Below are 14,543 nucleotides of genomic sequence, written 5' to 3' on the forward strand. Positions count from 1 at the left end.
AACTTAGCGGCCTGATCAACCACTAAGGACTCCCCGTCACCGACCCAAGGGGGCCTAGCACACCCCCACCTGAGACGTAAGACGACTGCCGGCCCGAACACCCCGAACACATTTGCAGACCAACCAACGAACTTTGTAATTTCTGCCCGACCTAAGTTTTGTAACTGTAATCGAAGCAAGCTTCCGACCTGCACTGTACGAGCAGTGTAAGTAAACAATCTTTTTTGTTCAATCCAAACGCTTGAGTACCTGATTCCACTCCAAGCGTCACAAGTACCCACCCGCCGATTAGGGCTCCTAAAGCCCCGAACCCCGCGCTGCGGCTCTCGGCGGCAACATACAGCATACTACAGTGATGTAGCGGTCACGTGATCTACACGTGATCACCAGCTATGTCGCCGTAGCAGCACACTCCCATGGTATAGCATGCTGCTACAGCAATGTAGCAGCAAAATCAAAGTGTGCCATGTGCACAGTGCAGTAGCCACCCATACTGCACCATGCTTTAGTACTTCCAGAAGGAAGTACTAAAGCACAGCACTGTAGCAACATTGCTGTACAGGGACATGTAGACATGCTCTACATGACTGAAGTTATGCTCTATTTACACATCTACTCACCTAAATCGGTGGCTTAAGTCTCAGAAGGTCATGAGCACCTGCATTTCAGATTGAGTTTGGAAGGGTTTGTGGGTTATCAGCCAAGATCATTTTTATTTCTGTGCATCAATATGGGTTTAGAATCAAGCTCTTGACCTTAGGCCCTAGATTCATATGAATAAGACCCACTGACATCAGTTAGAGTTTCCAGGCAACCCCTGTGGAAATGGTGCTGCAATAGAAAAGGCATCAGGAAGAAAAAAAAAACCTGTAGGACCAACAGCTTCTCCTTAATGTTGGCACCACACTGATCTAATTTTGCAAAGAAAACGTGCAATGAGAAGCAGAAAGGCTTTACGAGACAGTATTAAAAGAGCTTAATCATTTGCTCACATGCCAAAAAAGGGAAGTAGATATGTTTTAAGTGTTTAGGGCTATTTGAATGTGTAGATTTAAATTAACCTGTGGACATTTACATAACATATAGGTCAGTCGTTAGTGATAAAATCAGGACCTTCAGCACAAAACATCCCTTGAGTTCAAGGAAAAAAGAATCTAGCTAGCAGTGTCATACTAGAAATTAGTGGGTTCCAACTTCACCCAAGGAATCTTGTCTGCCTATGTCCTTAGACCAACATGGCTACAACCCAAACCCCTGCAACTTCCAATGCTCACATTTTCATAGGTGTCATCTAAATATTGGTTGTCAATGTGACAATTAGGACCTCATTTTCAGAACCCACAGCTCCAGCTGAAGTGAATGGAAGCTACAGAAGCTCAACTTTGAAAAAGTCAGTCAAGTATATACCACACTGGGCACCTAGATTAGTGGGTACTCCGCAAGTGTTGTCCTGAACTTGTAACAGTTGGTCACTAGGGGGAGGTCCAAACACACATTTTTTTAGTGTACTGCACCACTGCAAAACAAAGAAGGATGAGATTTTTTTTTAAATGATGAAAAGGTCTATAAACAGAAGGAATGAGATGAAACTATGAGACCGAAAATTTAGGCTGATCATCAGTGGTAAAAATACTGGACTGTGGAATTTTGTCTCAGGTAAAATAGCAGAACCCCCATTATATTAACTATTGGAAACTAGACTCAGTAAGATATTTAAAAAAAAATACATCGTAGGCAGTAATCTATCTTTGACAGCAATGGGGGCCAATCTTTTTGGCAGGTATGTCACAAGTTAGCCCCAGACCCTCCTTTTATCTTACTTGATCCGCTGCTCAGTTTTCTGCTCCCTGTCCTGTGCTTCCTTACCAAGCTGCTGCTGTGTTCCTTGTCTGATCTGATGCTCTGCTTTCTGTTCCCTGTCCTGTTCTCCCCCCCACCCAAACCTGCTGCATACAACATGCAGGGGCTGCCCATACCACTTGTGGTACCTATATCACAGGCTGGCAACCCCTGAACTAAAGGATCTAGTAGGGTCTCCCAATCTTTAGTTTTTCTGATTTTAAGAACAGAACGCTGGTTTCATTTCTTGCATAACCTGTACAACCAAGTCCTTTTTTACTAGTCTGAACATGTCTGAGTGAATTAGATTGAGATCACTATCCAAAATAACAAGACAACCGAGTTCCACCCTAGTTAAGGAAAAGCAAGAAAACTTTTGTTCACTACCAATTTTCAAACCTTCCTGTAACTGTCAGGGAAAATACATGGTTTATAGATTAGGCCTAATGCCAAGTTAAGCTTAAAAGTAGTAAGGCCTGGTTTTTACCAAAGCAGTTAAAGCAATGCTATCTCCTAGTGAGGTGTATATGAAAAGTGAGTTGGTAGTCCCAGTATAGTGCCCAGTGACAAGTTGGCTGGATCACCTCAACTGATATTTTGGAGGGTGTGTACCTGCAGGCTACTTTGAAAATACCCTTATATTTTTCAGATTCAGAGTCTCTACATTGTTTGTATATCCATCTACCTAGATAATATGGCCCTCATCTCTGCTGTAATCGAACACTTCACAAACATTATTGATTGTATCTTTATAACTGCCCTGTGAAGCAGGAAAGCACCATCCTTGTCTAACAGAACACAAAGCTTTTTTTCTTCTTATAAAAGACGTACTTACTGATTACCTTTGGGCTTGCTATACTATTTGAATTCCATCTGAATGAAGATGGCTTAAGTCACAGGAATTCAGCAGTGTTAATTCCAACCTCACCATAGTGTTAAGCTGCCTTGCAACTGGAACAACACATCCCCGTCTATTTCTTTGGTGCCCAACAAAAGACATGGATTTGATCTGTATGGAATAGCACTCATGTATAGATACTAAGTGTGCACTGACTAACAGAAAACTTGGAACGATGCCACCTTGGCCAGGTTGCCTATTTTGTAACAAAGTCTCTTACCTCATTTTTTCTATACCTGCCACTAATGTTTGCACAATGGTTCACTATCTGTGTATTTGCTTAAAGGCTTTCCTATAGTCCTCACCCCTGTAGCCTCATAGTACTCCACAGGTATTAATGACCATGTCCTCACAACACCCCTTTGAGGTAGGGCAGAGCTGTTGCTCTCATTTCACAAATGTGGGAGGCCCGAGCATACCTGTATTATGCTCACAGAGCAGTGTTGGAAGCATCTGGTTCTTAAGACGGACTGCTTAGATGAACACTAATGTCATCAGCCAGGACTGCTTGACCAGAACAGAGATTAAAGGGGGAAAACACATCTGCATGCCTCTCCTCCAAAAGCCAGGGCAGGATATGGCAGCCTTGCTGGTTTAGACAGAATCAGCTGGTTTTGTTTCAGCAAGATAACCTTTTCCAATCCCACCTTAACATTAGAAGTTGGTTGGGGGTTATGTTATGAAAACAATTCAGCTTCCAGAGCTTTCTGTGCATTACAAAGCACCACAACACTTCTCCCCAGAAGCCTCTTGTCCACCACTTCCACCTACTGTACTTATTTTGCAATGGTTATTCTGCAAGTTTAAAGGCAAGAACAGGACACAAACTTTTAAAGTCACAGTTTACAACAGATATTAATTTGATGATCCTTTTGTAGAAAATGGGAAGGATCCTTATTCAAATAGCAAAGATAATAAAAGCTAATAGACTATGCATTGAACTATTTACCTGCAATACAAATGGTGTCTGGTTCCCCCTAGTGGACAACAATAATAAGGAAATTAAAGTTTTATTAGCTAGAGGATAATGGGCCCATGTTTATATGAGGTGTTTACTGCAGAGTTGCCTAATTATCTCCACAGTATGTCTTGGCATCTACATGCGCAGCCCTATTAGGCTGTGGGAAACTAATAAACTCTGTGGCAGTTTAATGCTCGGAAATACAAGTACTATCCTACTTCAGTTTTTCTGTACTCAGTAATGCACATGTAGATGCTGCCCCGGCTGGCTGGGCATGAGGGTGCTTCAATGTGGGGGACTGCCTGTCAGCTAACCCTGCGATGAAATACCCTTGTGCTCCAGCCAGCCCCTCCATAGCTGGCTGGGGCCACCCCCTGGGTTCCCTGCCACCCAGGGCTGTTCTGACTCACTTCAACATGCTGCAGTCCTGGGCTCATGTGTAAAAGCAGTGCCCAAGAAGCAATAAACTCCAGAACATGTTGTGCTGGAGTTAATTGCTTTGCATGAATATGCATGTGTAGATGCACCCACTGAGAACAATACTGCTTGCAAAGGGCTCTTAAATTTTCAATATGTAGATTTTATCTGTAACAGAGGAACAGAAAATCATTGGAGCTGAAAAGATTACATTACTTCTCACCCTGTGAGAAAACAACCAAGTCACATTCATTAATACTGGTATATTATCAGTCTTCGTCATGCAAACAGTTGAGGAAAGGGTATTTACCTTCCAGCTATGTATAATTTAGTGATAGCTATCAGCACAGACTTAAAAACAACTTACACACAACTGCCCGGGTACTGCCATGAGCAATTAATAAAGGTATAGACTAAGGTGTCATTTCTTTGGCCAGAAGGGATAAATCAGTCATACAACTACTGATCTTCTATATCCATCCCATAAAGCACAGAACTCTGGCTTCCTGCTCTTACTCTTCTGTTCCACATTACTATATAGCGCTAAGGGAATGCTATTAGCAATGTTATACTTTAACAAGTATTCTAAGCAGTTTCCAGTATTGGGTCAAGTGGAAATTAATAACCAGTGGACATTTAAAAAAAAAAAAGAAGGGGGAGGGGCAACATGCTCAATAAAGTGTGTTTCTATAATGCAATCAGGGGTGTGAGTTATGGCACATAGATTTACTTGATCTTGTCTCAGCAGAGGAAGCTGGACTAGATGATCTCTCCAGGTCCACCCCAGCCCTATGCTTCTGTAATTCTACAGAACAAAATTCTCTTCTGTATAAGATACAGAGAATGCATGGAAACTGTGCACATGCTGCTGGGCACAGAAGATTTGTGTTAACTGACTAACATGTCTAGCAGGTTTCTGGATCTATCCAGCACCTGGTGCCCCCTTCTCTCTGGTCAAATCCTCAGTCCCAGTCCACTGCCTCAGCCCTTGACATTCCTGTCCAGAGCACGTCTCATGTTGTGGAGTGCCCCTGGCACATGACCTGCAAACCTTCCCGGTAGTTACTATCCAAACCTTCAGTCAAACTTGAACACAAAACACCAACCCAAATGGTTCCAGTTCAAATATAAACCCATTCTTGTGTGTTACTATAGTACTCCTAACCTAGGGGCAGACTTGTTTCCCAGGTATCTCACCTGGCCTGCTACACAGCTTCTCACAGGCAATTTTAGTCAGAGCTCCTTGCCTTGTGTCAGCCAAGTCCAGACTGCCTCCCAATTGCAAAATCTGAGTTTATATGCCCCCAAGCCCTGCCCCCTTCCAGTCATCTGACCCATCTTTTTACCCCATCTCCCCACCCGCCAGGCCCAGGTCCCGCTGATTCCCTCATCAGCAGCTTTGTATTCAGCAACCTGAAGATCAGTTTGAACAAGTGGCTCATAGTGGCTGCTCCTTGCTGTCAGGCTTGCTGCAATCTGCCCTGTGTATGCTCCCTCCCCTTCCTAATAACACGGGTAGGAGTTCCCTGTTACATATATAAATTAAGGCTTTTCAAATAAGGATGCTATTGCAGCTTTCCCTTGCTGAAACTTGAAATACTGCCTTCAAATGTCAGGAAATTTACAGAAAGGACAATAGAGAAAAATGGCTTGGGATAACCTATGATTGCTTTGATCCATATAAAAGGGATTGTTTATGGAGTGAAGTGCTATTTAAGTAGAGGTATTACAGTTTAGCCCTTAGATAAGTTTTGAGAGATGGTTGTCCCTCTTCAAAGGCACATTGGGTAAAATACCTATTTATTCACATACTACACTCATTTTCCCCAAAAAAATTAATGGTAAAAAATTAGGAGGGGTGAATCATAACCCAGAAACTAATTCTGAACAGTTCTGCTAAAAGGAAAAATCCTATGTTCTCCCTTCGGCCTTCCCAAAACAGGGGTGTGTTTTATGTGGGGGCATGTGGTATAAGAATAAATATAGGTACCATTTGAGGGACTTGTCTACATTATGGAACCCCTGCTACCATAGATTTATTTGCATAACTACTATATTTCCTTGCATATAATCCACACATTTTGCCCCCAAAACCAGGTGGTGAAAATTGAGAAACATATTACATGGGGGAAAAATTAATCCCCAGGATTCCATAAATTTGGCCGTGGGGCAGTAGCATCAGCATTAATTATTGCAGCTCTGGGAGCCACAGCTCCCCCACTCCGAATTTCCAGACATGTAGGGACTGTCCTGGCTGGATGACATGGCCTTGTGTGCTGGATGTGGCTGGTGTATTGAGATAATCCATAACTAGATATGGTACAGTGCCCTGGGCCCAGGCCAGGGCTCTGGACCCACCATACTGGATTAGGCCCAGGCTGCAGCCCCAGACCCACCACATCGCTTCACACTGCATCAGGCCAGCATCCAGGGTCAGTCAGTGAACCCTAACAGGCATGCAAGGCTGGCAGCAATCTCAGGAACAGGCTCACACCCCAAGTATTTCTACTCAGATATTGACTTTCTAGTTTTTGCTACTTTTTGAGAAACAGGATGCATATTATATTCAGGTGTGGGTCATAGGCAAGAAAATATATATGTCAGCAGAGCCACCTAGTGGGGAAATGGCATATGGCAGTAGGAAGTTTTTTTCTGCTGGGTTTTCTGTATCACCTCCCCAGACAATGCAGGCTAAACTGTCTGCATAGTTGCACACACACTTCATGTTCTGCTAGCATATCTATACCAGTCAGAGGGGGCGATCTTTTCATGTTAGGCAACATAGAAACGGTGACAGAACTTTGTACTGTAGACTGAACTACACCTATCTTCTACTGAAAGGTCCTGGATGTTTCAGACATGTTCAAGAAGGCATCGGAAAAATGTAACATAACTAGAAGCCTTCCTTTACATTGTTTGAAAAAAACAACTGTCTGTGGCATTAATTACCTCTGATTTCTTAGCACTGCCAAGGCCATTTTTTCCTAACAGTGAGATAAGCAAGACTATAATCAAAGCTATTGCTGATCAAAAATCCTCCAACTGGCCCTCCAAAAAAAAGGAGAAAAATAAATATAAGGCGCCTTTGTCTCACCGAAATCCAAAGAGACATGTCCCTGACATTTGGAAAATATTTTTGCATCATTTATTTTTATGATTTTAAATACACAACATAAAATTGTTGAGCTAGTCATACCTTGGCCAGGCAGTTTATGTCTGGTATCTCCAAATACCATTATCTAAGACTTGAGGTCCCTTATACTATTGGACTCTCAAGGCTCTTTTTTCCTCCACCTACTTTCTGTTTAAGTCAGTAAATCACCTAAGTAACACTATAAACCCAGTCCCCTTTCTAATCTCAGGACATCCGCCTGTTTTGTTTCCCAGGTTCAAGAGATCACTTGCAGTCAGCTGCCAGGTATAATGTGGGTCTTGACAAAAACAGAAAAGAATGCCAGAGTAACCAGCCAAGTCCTTGAAGAGCTATATGTTGTTTGCCTACAAATGCAATAAATGGAAGTCATACCTGAAAATAATTATCTAGTTTTTTTAATGTTCAAAGGTCAGCTTCTCCATTGATTGCTATGACCTTCCCTAACCTTTAATTATCACATCTCTAAATCTACAGCATTCTTTTTCTTTCACTAAGCTATTATATCAAGCCTGATGCTAATACAATTAAGTACTGTGAAATGTTTTCTTTCTTCATATGCCTCCTCAATAATCAAAATAAGCCAACACTATCACCAGTGACATTATGAATATTTATTCCCAGTAATTGCCTCCATTCAATTTGCAGCCTATTAAAGACAGTGTTTAGAAGTTTATGTGAAGCATTTTATGCCCAAGAGATTTACAAGTTTTATGTTATGTATAGGGATCACTGCACCATCTATTAAAATGCTTCCATCTCTGCTCAAACAAACCAGATATTTAGCAGGACACAGCACAATTTGCACAGTGGGTCAGGGTAGCAAATAAAGACTATGCTTTCCTGATCACAGGAATAATAAGGGGAAGTTTAGCTGGGTTTAAAGACTGCAATTCTGGAATATAGTCCAAAGAGATAACACCTTTTTTTCCCCTGAAAAAAACCACATTGGAATCACTCAGCCAGGTTCACCTTTCCTGTGTTGACACTTTTATCCATTATTTAACATGCACCCACAGACTGGATGTTTTTATATTCTTTACAGAAAATCAAATAACATCAGTTTTATATCCTGAAATCTGGGGCTTCTGCAACTAATTCACTAATACGTGTGTATTGAGTAGTTCAGTAGCTTGTTCAGGTCTAGCATTTCCAGGTCATTTCCCAGTACTGGCCTCCCAATCAACAGTCCCATGTGTAGGAAATAATTTAGGAAATCATGATTCATAATGCATAACTCTGACCCCACTTTAAAACAGACCTTTTGTATGTTCAAATATTTAATTGGTGTTGTCAAAACAGAGTCAAAATGTCAGATAAAGAGAAGACAGAAAACAAATAGAAACAATATAAATAGAGAACAGAAAGTGAAAAGACAAAAGAGGATGTAATGCAAAACAAACAGCTAAACAAAAAAAACCCAAGTCTGGCATTTTCTTTCACTGTTCTTGTATAGGAAAAACTTCCACTGTCTTTACTGAGGGCAGGACTGCAGCCTGGCTTTATGCTGGTAAGATTACAACAAAGAGGTCTGAACTAGGTCCCAAATAACTATGAGTGCACACGTAAATTATGATTATTCACAGAATCATAGAAAATTAGGGTTGTAAGGGACCTCAGGAGGTCATATAGTCCAACTCCTGCTCAAAGCAGCACCATCCCCAACCATATCATCCCAGCCAAGGCTATGTCTAGCCAGGTCTTAAAAACCTCCAAGGATGAAGTAAATGCCTTATCATACACCTATACAGAATGTTTCTGTTGCCTCTATGTCACAATTCAGGAAGCCCAGTGATCTTTAAACTGCATTCTAGAAATGTCTGGTGGTGACCTATAGATCACTTCCCTAGAGCTGTTTCTGATGTAAGCATAATACATCTCTTATTCTTCAAGCAGTGCTATTTTTTGCTGACTGTAGCCATGCCCAGGACTTGGACATTTTTTAGGGAAGTTTTTGACCAACTGGGCTAAAAAAACAAACCAAGACAAGGCAAAAACAAACAAACAAACAAACAAACAAAACAACTGGAGCACCTCTTTTCATCATGAACACTTATTTCCTGTCTTTATTTGTTGTGTGGTTGTTTTTTTTAGTGTCAAATTAACTATGGTCAGTTAGAGAATATCAATGCCATAAAGGCAGCCTATAAATTGGAGGAAATGAGTTCTGGAAAGTGACAGAGAGAGAAGTAAGAATAGAAGCAACTGCAAGTAACAAGGAGCGCTTAGACTGGCACTTATAAAAGAGGAAGTTTAAAATAGGTTCAAAATGAGGGGACATAACCAGGCATCTGTTATCACTGGGTTAAACCAAGTTGATTTCATGCTGTCTCCTTAATTTTCATTTTATCTCTTCACATAACCAAGAACTATGGGCTCGGTCCTGAAGGGTGCTGTGCACCTTCTACTGTTGCTGCCTTCAGAAGCTGAGAGCAGACAACCAAGTTACACCTTCATGCAAGAGTAGTGGTAGATGGGAGTTGAATCTCCTGGGAATGATACCACTGGTCTCCTTTGAGATTGAAACATAACAACCTCTGTCATGAAGGGTACCCAAGAATGTACTAGGTCAGCACACACGTGATTACCCCATCTCAATCAGTACTTCTATAATCAGTAGAGCAGAGACTGGAACTTAGTATTCTCTCTCCATTCCTAGGGGAGTGTCATCACCCTTATGCTACAAAGACGTGTTCACTCTTGTTTTTGTCATACACGCAAAGAAGAACAGTTCCAACAGGGGAAATGAGAGCATTCCCATCCCAGAATAGCCTGGTTATGAGGGGCATCCATCTATAAGGTAGGGAATGTAGGTTTGAATAATTTCAGGCAGAGAAAGGAATCAAATCTTTCAGGTCTGCAACTTCCTCCAGTGAGTGCTCTAACCACAAAGCAACCAGATAAAATAGGCACTGCTATTCACTGCCATTCTTCTCCAGTGAATCTACCCCTTTATTTTTCTGATAGTCTTCCCTGAGGTGCAGTCAGGGATAATAGGGCCATAGCACAAAAGTTAAATGAATTATTTGGATGAGTCTTTACTACAGAAGATGTTGAGGACATTCCCACACCAGGTTCATTCTTTTTAGGGGATGAATATGAAAGACTGGTTCAAAATGAACTGACAATAGATGAGCTTTAATGCAGTACAGTAACAAGCCATGCACACAAGGGCTAGGGATAGATTATACACATAACCGGTTTAACTGATCAGAAACTGGTTTGCACCTGTAACAGAACAGATGTTCAGTGCATATAAACCAGTTTGAAAATGGCTAAAACTGGTTTGAGATAAACCTGGTTGAATGTAGTATCAGACTTAATTGATTTGGGTCAAGCAGGTTTATGCAATGTCTGTCCCAGACCCCTTCCTGGTTTAACTTAAACCAGACTCCCCCAGCATCCCTGCATGCTCTCTGGGCTGGCCGGGGCTCTGCTCCACAGCAGAGCTGGCCCTCCCCTCTGCTCTCTGGCTGGAGCTCCAGCGGAGACTGGCTCCCCCCCACCCCTCCCCCCTCCCTACTAAGCAGGGATCCTCCCTCCCCTCTGCTTTACACAGACACCTCTCAGCATTACCTAGCAGACTACATGTTGGCTGTGATCCGTGCTGTGGAAGACCAGTTCCTTCCTTGGAAAAACTGTTTAGGAAGAGTTTGCACTAATGGAGAGAGGCTTTGTTTTCTGGTGAGGTAATAAACACTGAGTTAGGGGTGATAATCACTGTGTTATCAACTGCCTGGTGGGCTGCTCAGGGGAGAGGGAGAACCTCTTTCTAAGCAGGATTTTCAAATAGCTTTTGACAAGGTGTGGCAGGGCATCTTTGGGTGCCTGCCACTTTAAGGGCAGAGGCAGGCAGCTACCAGGTACCTGATGAGGGCAATCATTTCAGGAACCCTAGGTATGTAAAGGCTGCAGTTTGCTGCGGCCAGCTCAGGTAGAAACATTGCCTGGGTAAGCAAAATGGAACATCGAGAGGTGAGAGCAGGAGGCTCTTGGTCCTGGGCATGACCTAAAACTGCACTCTGCTGGGGAAGGATGGCCTGGTGGAGCTCCTGATGGCATGGGAGTCCCCAGGAAACGTCAGGCCAGTTACCTCCCTGGTGAAAGGTGAGGAGGGGCGCCTTAACCCGAGCCCGCACCTTTAGGTGGGCTTTGGAGGTAGCTATGGGAGTAGCAGGGCCAGGCACAGCAAGTAGAGCACCAGCTGAGCCCAGCAGGGATGCAGAACCTGGAGACCCCCGGCGGGTAGTATGTAGAGCATTGTGGGGCCCTGCACAGGGTAGGGCCAAAGTCAGAGTAGGCTTGAAGGGCTGTACATGTGGGGGGACTGACTCGGGCTGAAGTGTGATCAGCTGATCAGGAGGCTTGGAGCACAGATCAGCTGATTGGGGTTCCCAGGCTCTGAGGCACATCAGAATCAAGGGCTTCACTGTGCCACTGAGGCTGGAAGGGGGATCAGCTGACTGGCTTACTACTTGCTGGTATGGGGGGAACCCAGGATCATGACCCTGAGCTCCCCCTGTCCTGACAATATAATGCAATTGGGATCTGATCTGCAATCCCACAACTGTGTCTCCACTATGCAAGTGTAGCCTGGCAAAAAGCACAATTGTTTGGATTGCAGATCAGATCCTGTGGTACCTTTAACTGAATGTTTGCTAGGGGCCTACAAGAAACTATCTTATGGGATCATAAGGAAAATATTCTCATGGGTCAAAAACTACATAAAAGTTTGGAAACAAAGAATAGGATTAAAATATCATTTTTCACAGTGGAGAAAGTAAACCATGGGGCCCCCCAAAGACCTGTTCAACATATTCATAAATGATCTGGAAATGGGGGTAAATAGTGAAGTTGCAAACTTTACATAGGATACAAAAACTTAGTCTGGATAGTCAAATTCAAAGCTAATGGTCAAGCGTTACGGAAAGATGTCAGAATGGAATTAAACAAGCAATACACTGTCAGAGGACATTCAAGAGAGAAGTGCAAAGTAGAGCAGGGGTGGAGGGAGACAGGGAAATAACCCTAACTATACATATATAATCACAGGCTCTGAATTAGTAGTTACCACTCAGAAAAGAGACTGTGGAGTCACTGGGCACATCTATATGAAATGGTTACTGCAGAGTTGCCTAATTTACTCTGCATTAACTGTCTCAGTGTCTATATGTGCAACTGAATTAAGCTGCAGGAAACTAATAAACTCTGCATCAGGTTAGTACTTGTAAATACAAGTACTATCCTGCTGTGGAGTTTTTTCATGAGAAGCAACACACATGTGGACACTGCCCTGGCTGGTTGGGGCATAAGGGTGCTTTCAGTGCAGGGGCTGCCTGCAAGCTAGCCCTGACACTGGAGCACCCTCATGCCTTAACCAGCCCCTCTGCAGTGTGTTGAGCCGGGTTGGAACAGCCCTGGGATAGCAGGCTGACCCCCCTGGACCTCCAGCCAGCCAAAGCTGCTTTGACCTGGCTCAACATGCTGTGATCCCAGGCACACATTCAAACAGAGTGCCCAGGAGCAATAAACTCCAGTGCAATATGTGCTGGAGTTTATTGTTGTATGTTAATAGCATGTGTTGTTATGCCCACTGTGGCTCAATGCATAACAAAGGTCAAAAAGGCAAGTTGGGGATCATTAAAAAAGAAATTGAAAGCAAAACAGAAAATCATTATGCTACTACACCAAGCTGTGGATGCACCATAGGTTTAATACTGTGTACAACAGCTTTGACCATCCCTCTCAGCAAGGTTATAGTAAAATTAGAAAAAGTATAGGGAAGGTCAACAAAGGATAAGGATGGAGGAGAGACTGAAAAGGCTGGGATTCTTCGGTATGAAAAATGGCTGAGAGGGAATATGCTAGATATAATAGAAATAAAATCATGAATGATGTGGAAGAAGTGAATAAGGGACTATTGCCCACTCTGTCTCATAGTACAAGAACTAAGGGGTGCCCCATGAAATTTTCAGGTGACACAATAAAAGGCAGCACTTTTTTTACACAACACACAAGTAACTTGTCAAACTTATTACCACAAGACATTGTGGGGTACAACAGTGTACTTGGAGTAAAAAAAGGATTAGACACACTTATTAAGAACAGGGGGCTGTTAAACATAACAGTCAGGAACCTACCCTCAGCCTTTGGACATCCCTAAATCTCTGACTGCTGAAGACCATAAGTGCATGACAAGGGACAGATCACTCTACATGTGACCTGAATCTTATACTGTTCCACTAAACCATCTGGAACTTGCCACCGTTGGAAACAGGATGCTTGGCTAGGTAGACTTTGGTCTGACCCAGCATGGACCTTATATACTCACGCTAAGTGCTTATAACATGTGCCTGAAATGAGACTTATTGTTTCACGTCCCATGCAATATTTGGTGTCAAACACAATAATTTAGGGGTAAGTGGGGATTGCTTTGGCATAAAACAACAACAAAGATTGATTGAAACAAAAAAGAATTTCAGCAATTTCTGCAGCCTCACTCAGCACAGTCCAGGGTATATATATGCTGTAAAATGCTTCACATTCAAAGTGTCTGATTTTGATAGATGGCAAACTAATACTTGTTAATTTCCTCACTACGCAGCTCAGTGTTTTCCAAGATTAACAACTTGTGGGTAGTTATTAACAATTCATTTCAGCAAGTACAGGACTAGATTGCAAACATAGCAGGGCTCCTTATGCAGAGCCTATATCATTTTGTACAACCATAAGCATAGCTCTGGCCTCTCAATAAATAGCCATTATAATCTAGTGTGACAATATCTGAAATGATTTATAAGATTCTTTAAATTAAAATTTTAAAATTCTAATTTAAAAACTGCAAACCACCCTCCTTGTTCCAAAGTGTCCTTTTTGGCATATAAATGCTACCAAAAGTTCCAAACATACATCACCTGAAAAATATGAATTAAAAAAAAGAAACTGAATAGGATACAGCCTCACCCCTTTTCCACATTGCTGAGGTACACAGCTAGAATTCCTGTGGTTTCAATTAAGCCATAATGGCATTAAATTAGTATAAGCAAGAAGAGAATTAGGCCTCAGTTGGAATAAAGTTCTTCCCTAAACAGTTCTCAGTGACTCCTAGAACCATTCTGATTTACATGTTCTTTAGACCTAATTCATACGATTAAATACAGACCAAACCAGAACTCCCGCCCCTCCTTCCAACATGCTATATTTTACTCAACAAAACTCCACCACTATGCCACCCACCATGGATTTGCAACCCCATGCTGGAACTAACAAATTACTAT

Source organism: Alligator sinensis, unplaced genomic scaffold (assembly GCF_000455745.1).
Source record: "Alligator sinensis unplaced genomic scaffold, ASM45574v1 scaffold1219_1, whole genome shotgun sequence".
In the NCBI taxonomy this organism is placed as follows: domain Eukaryota; kingdom Metazoa; phylum Chordata; order Crocodylia; family Alligatoridae; genus Alligator; species Alligator sinensis.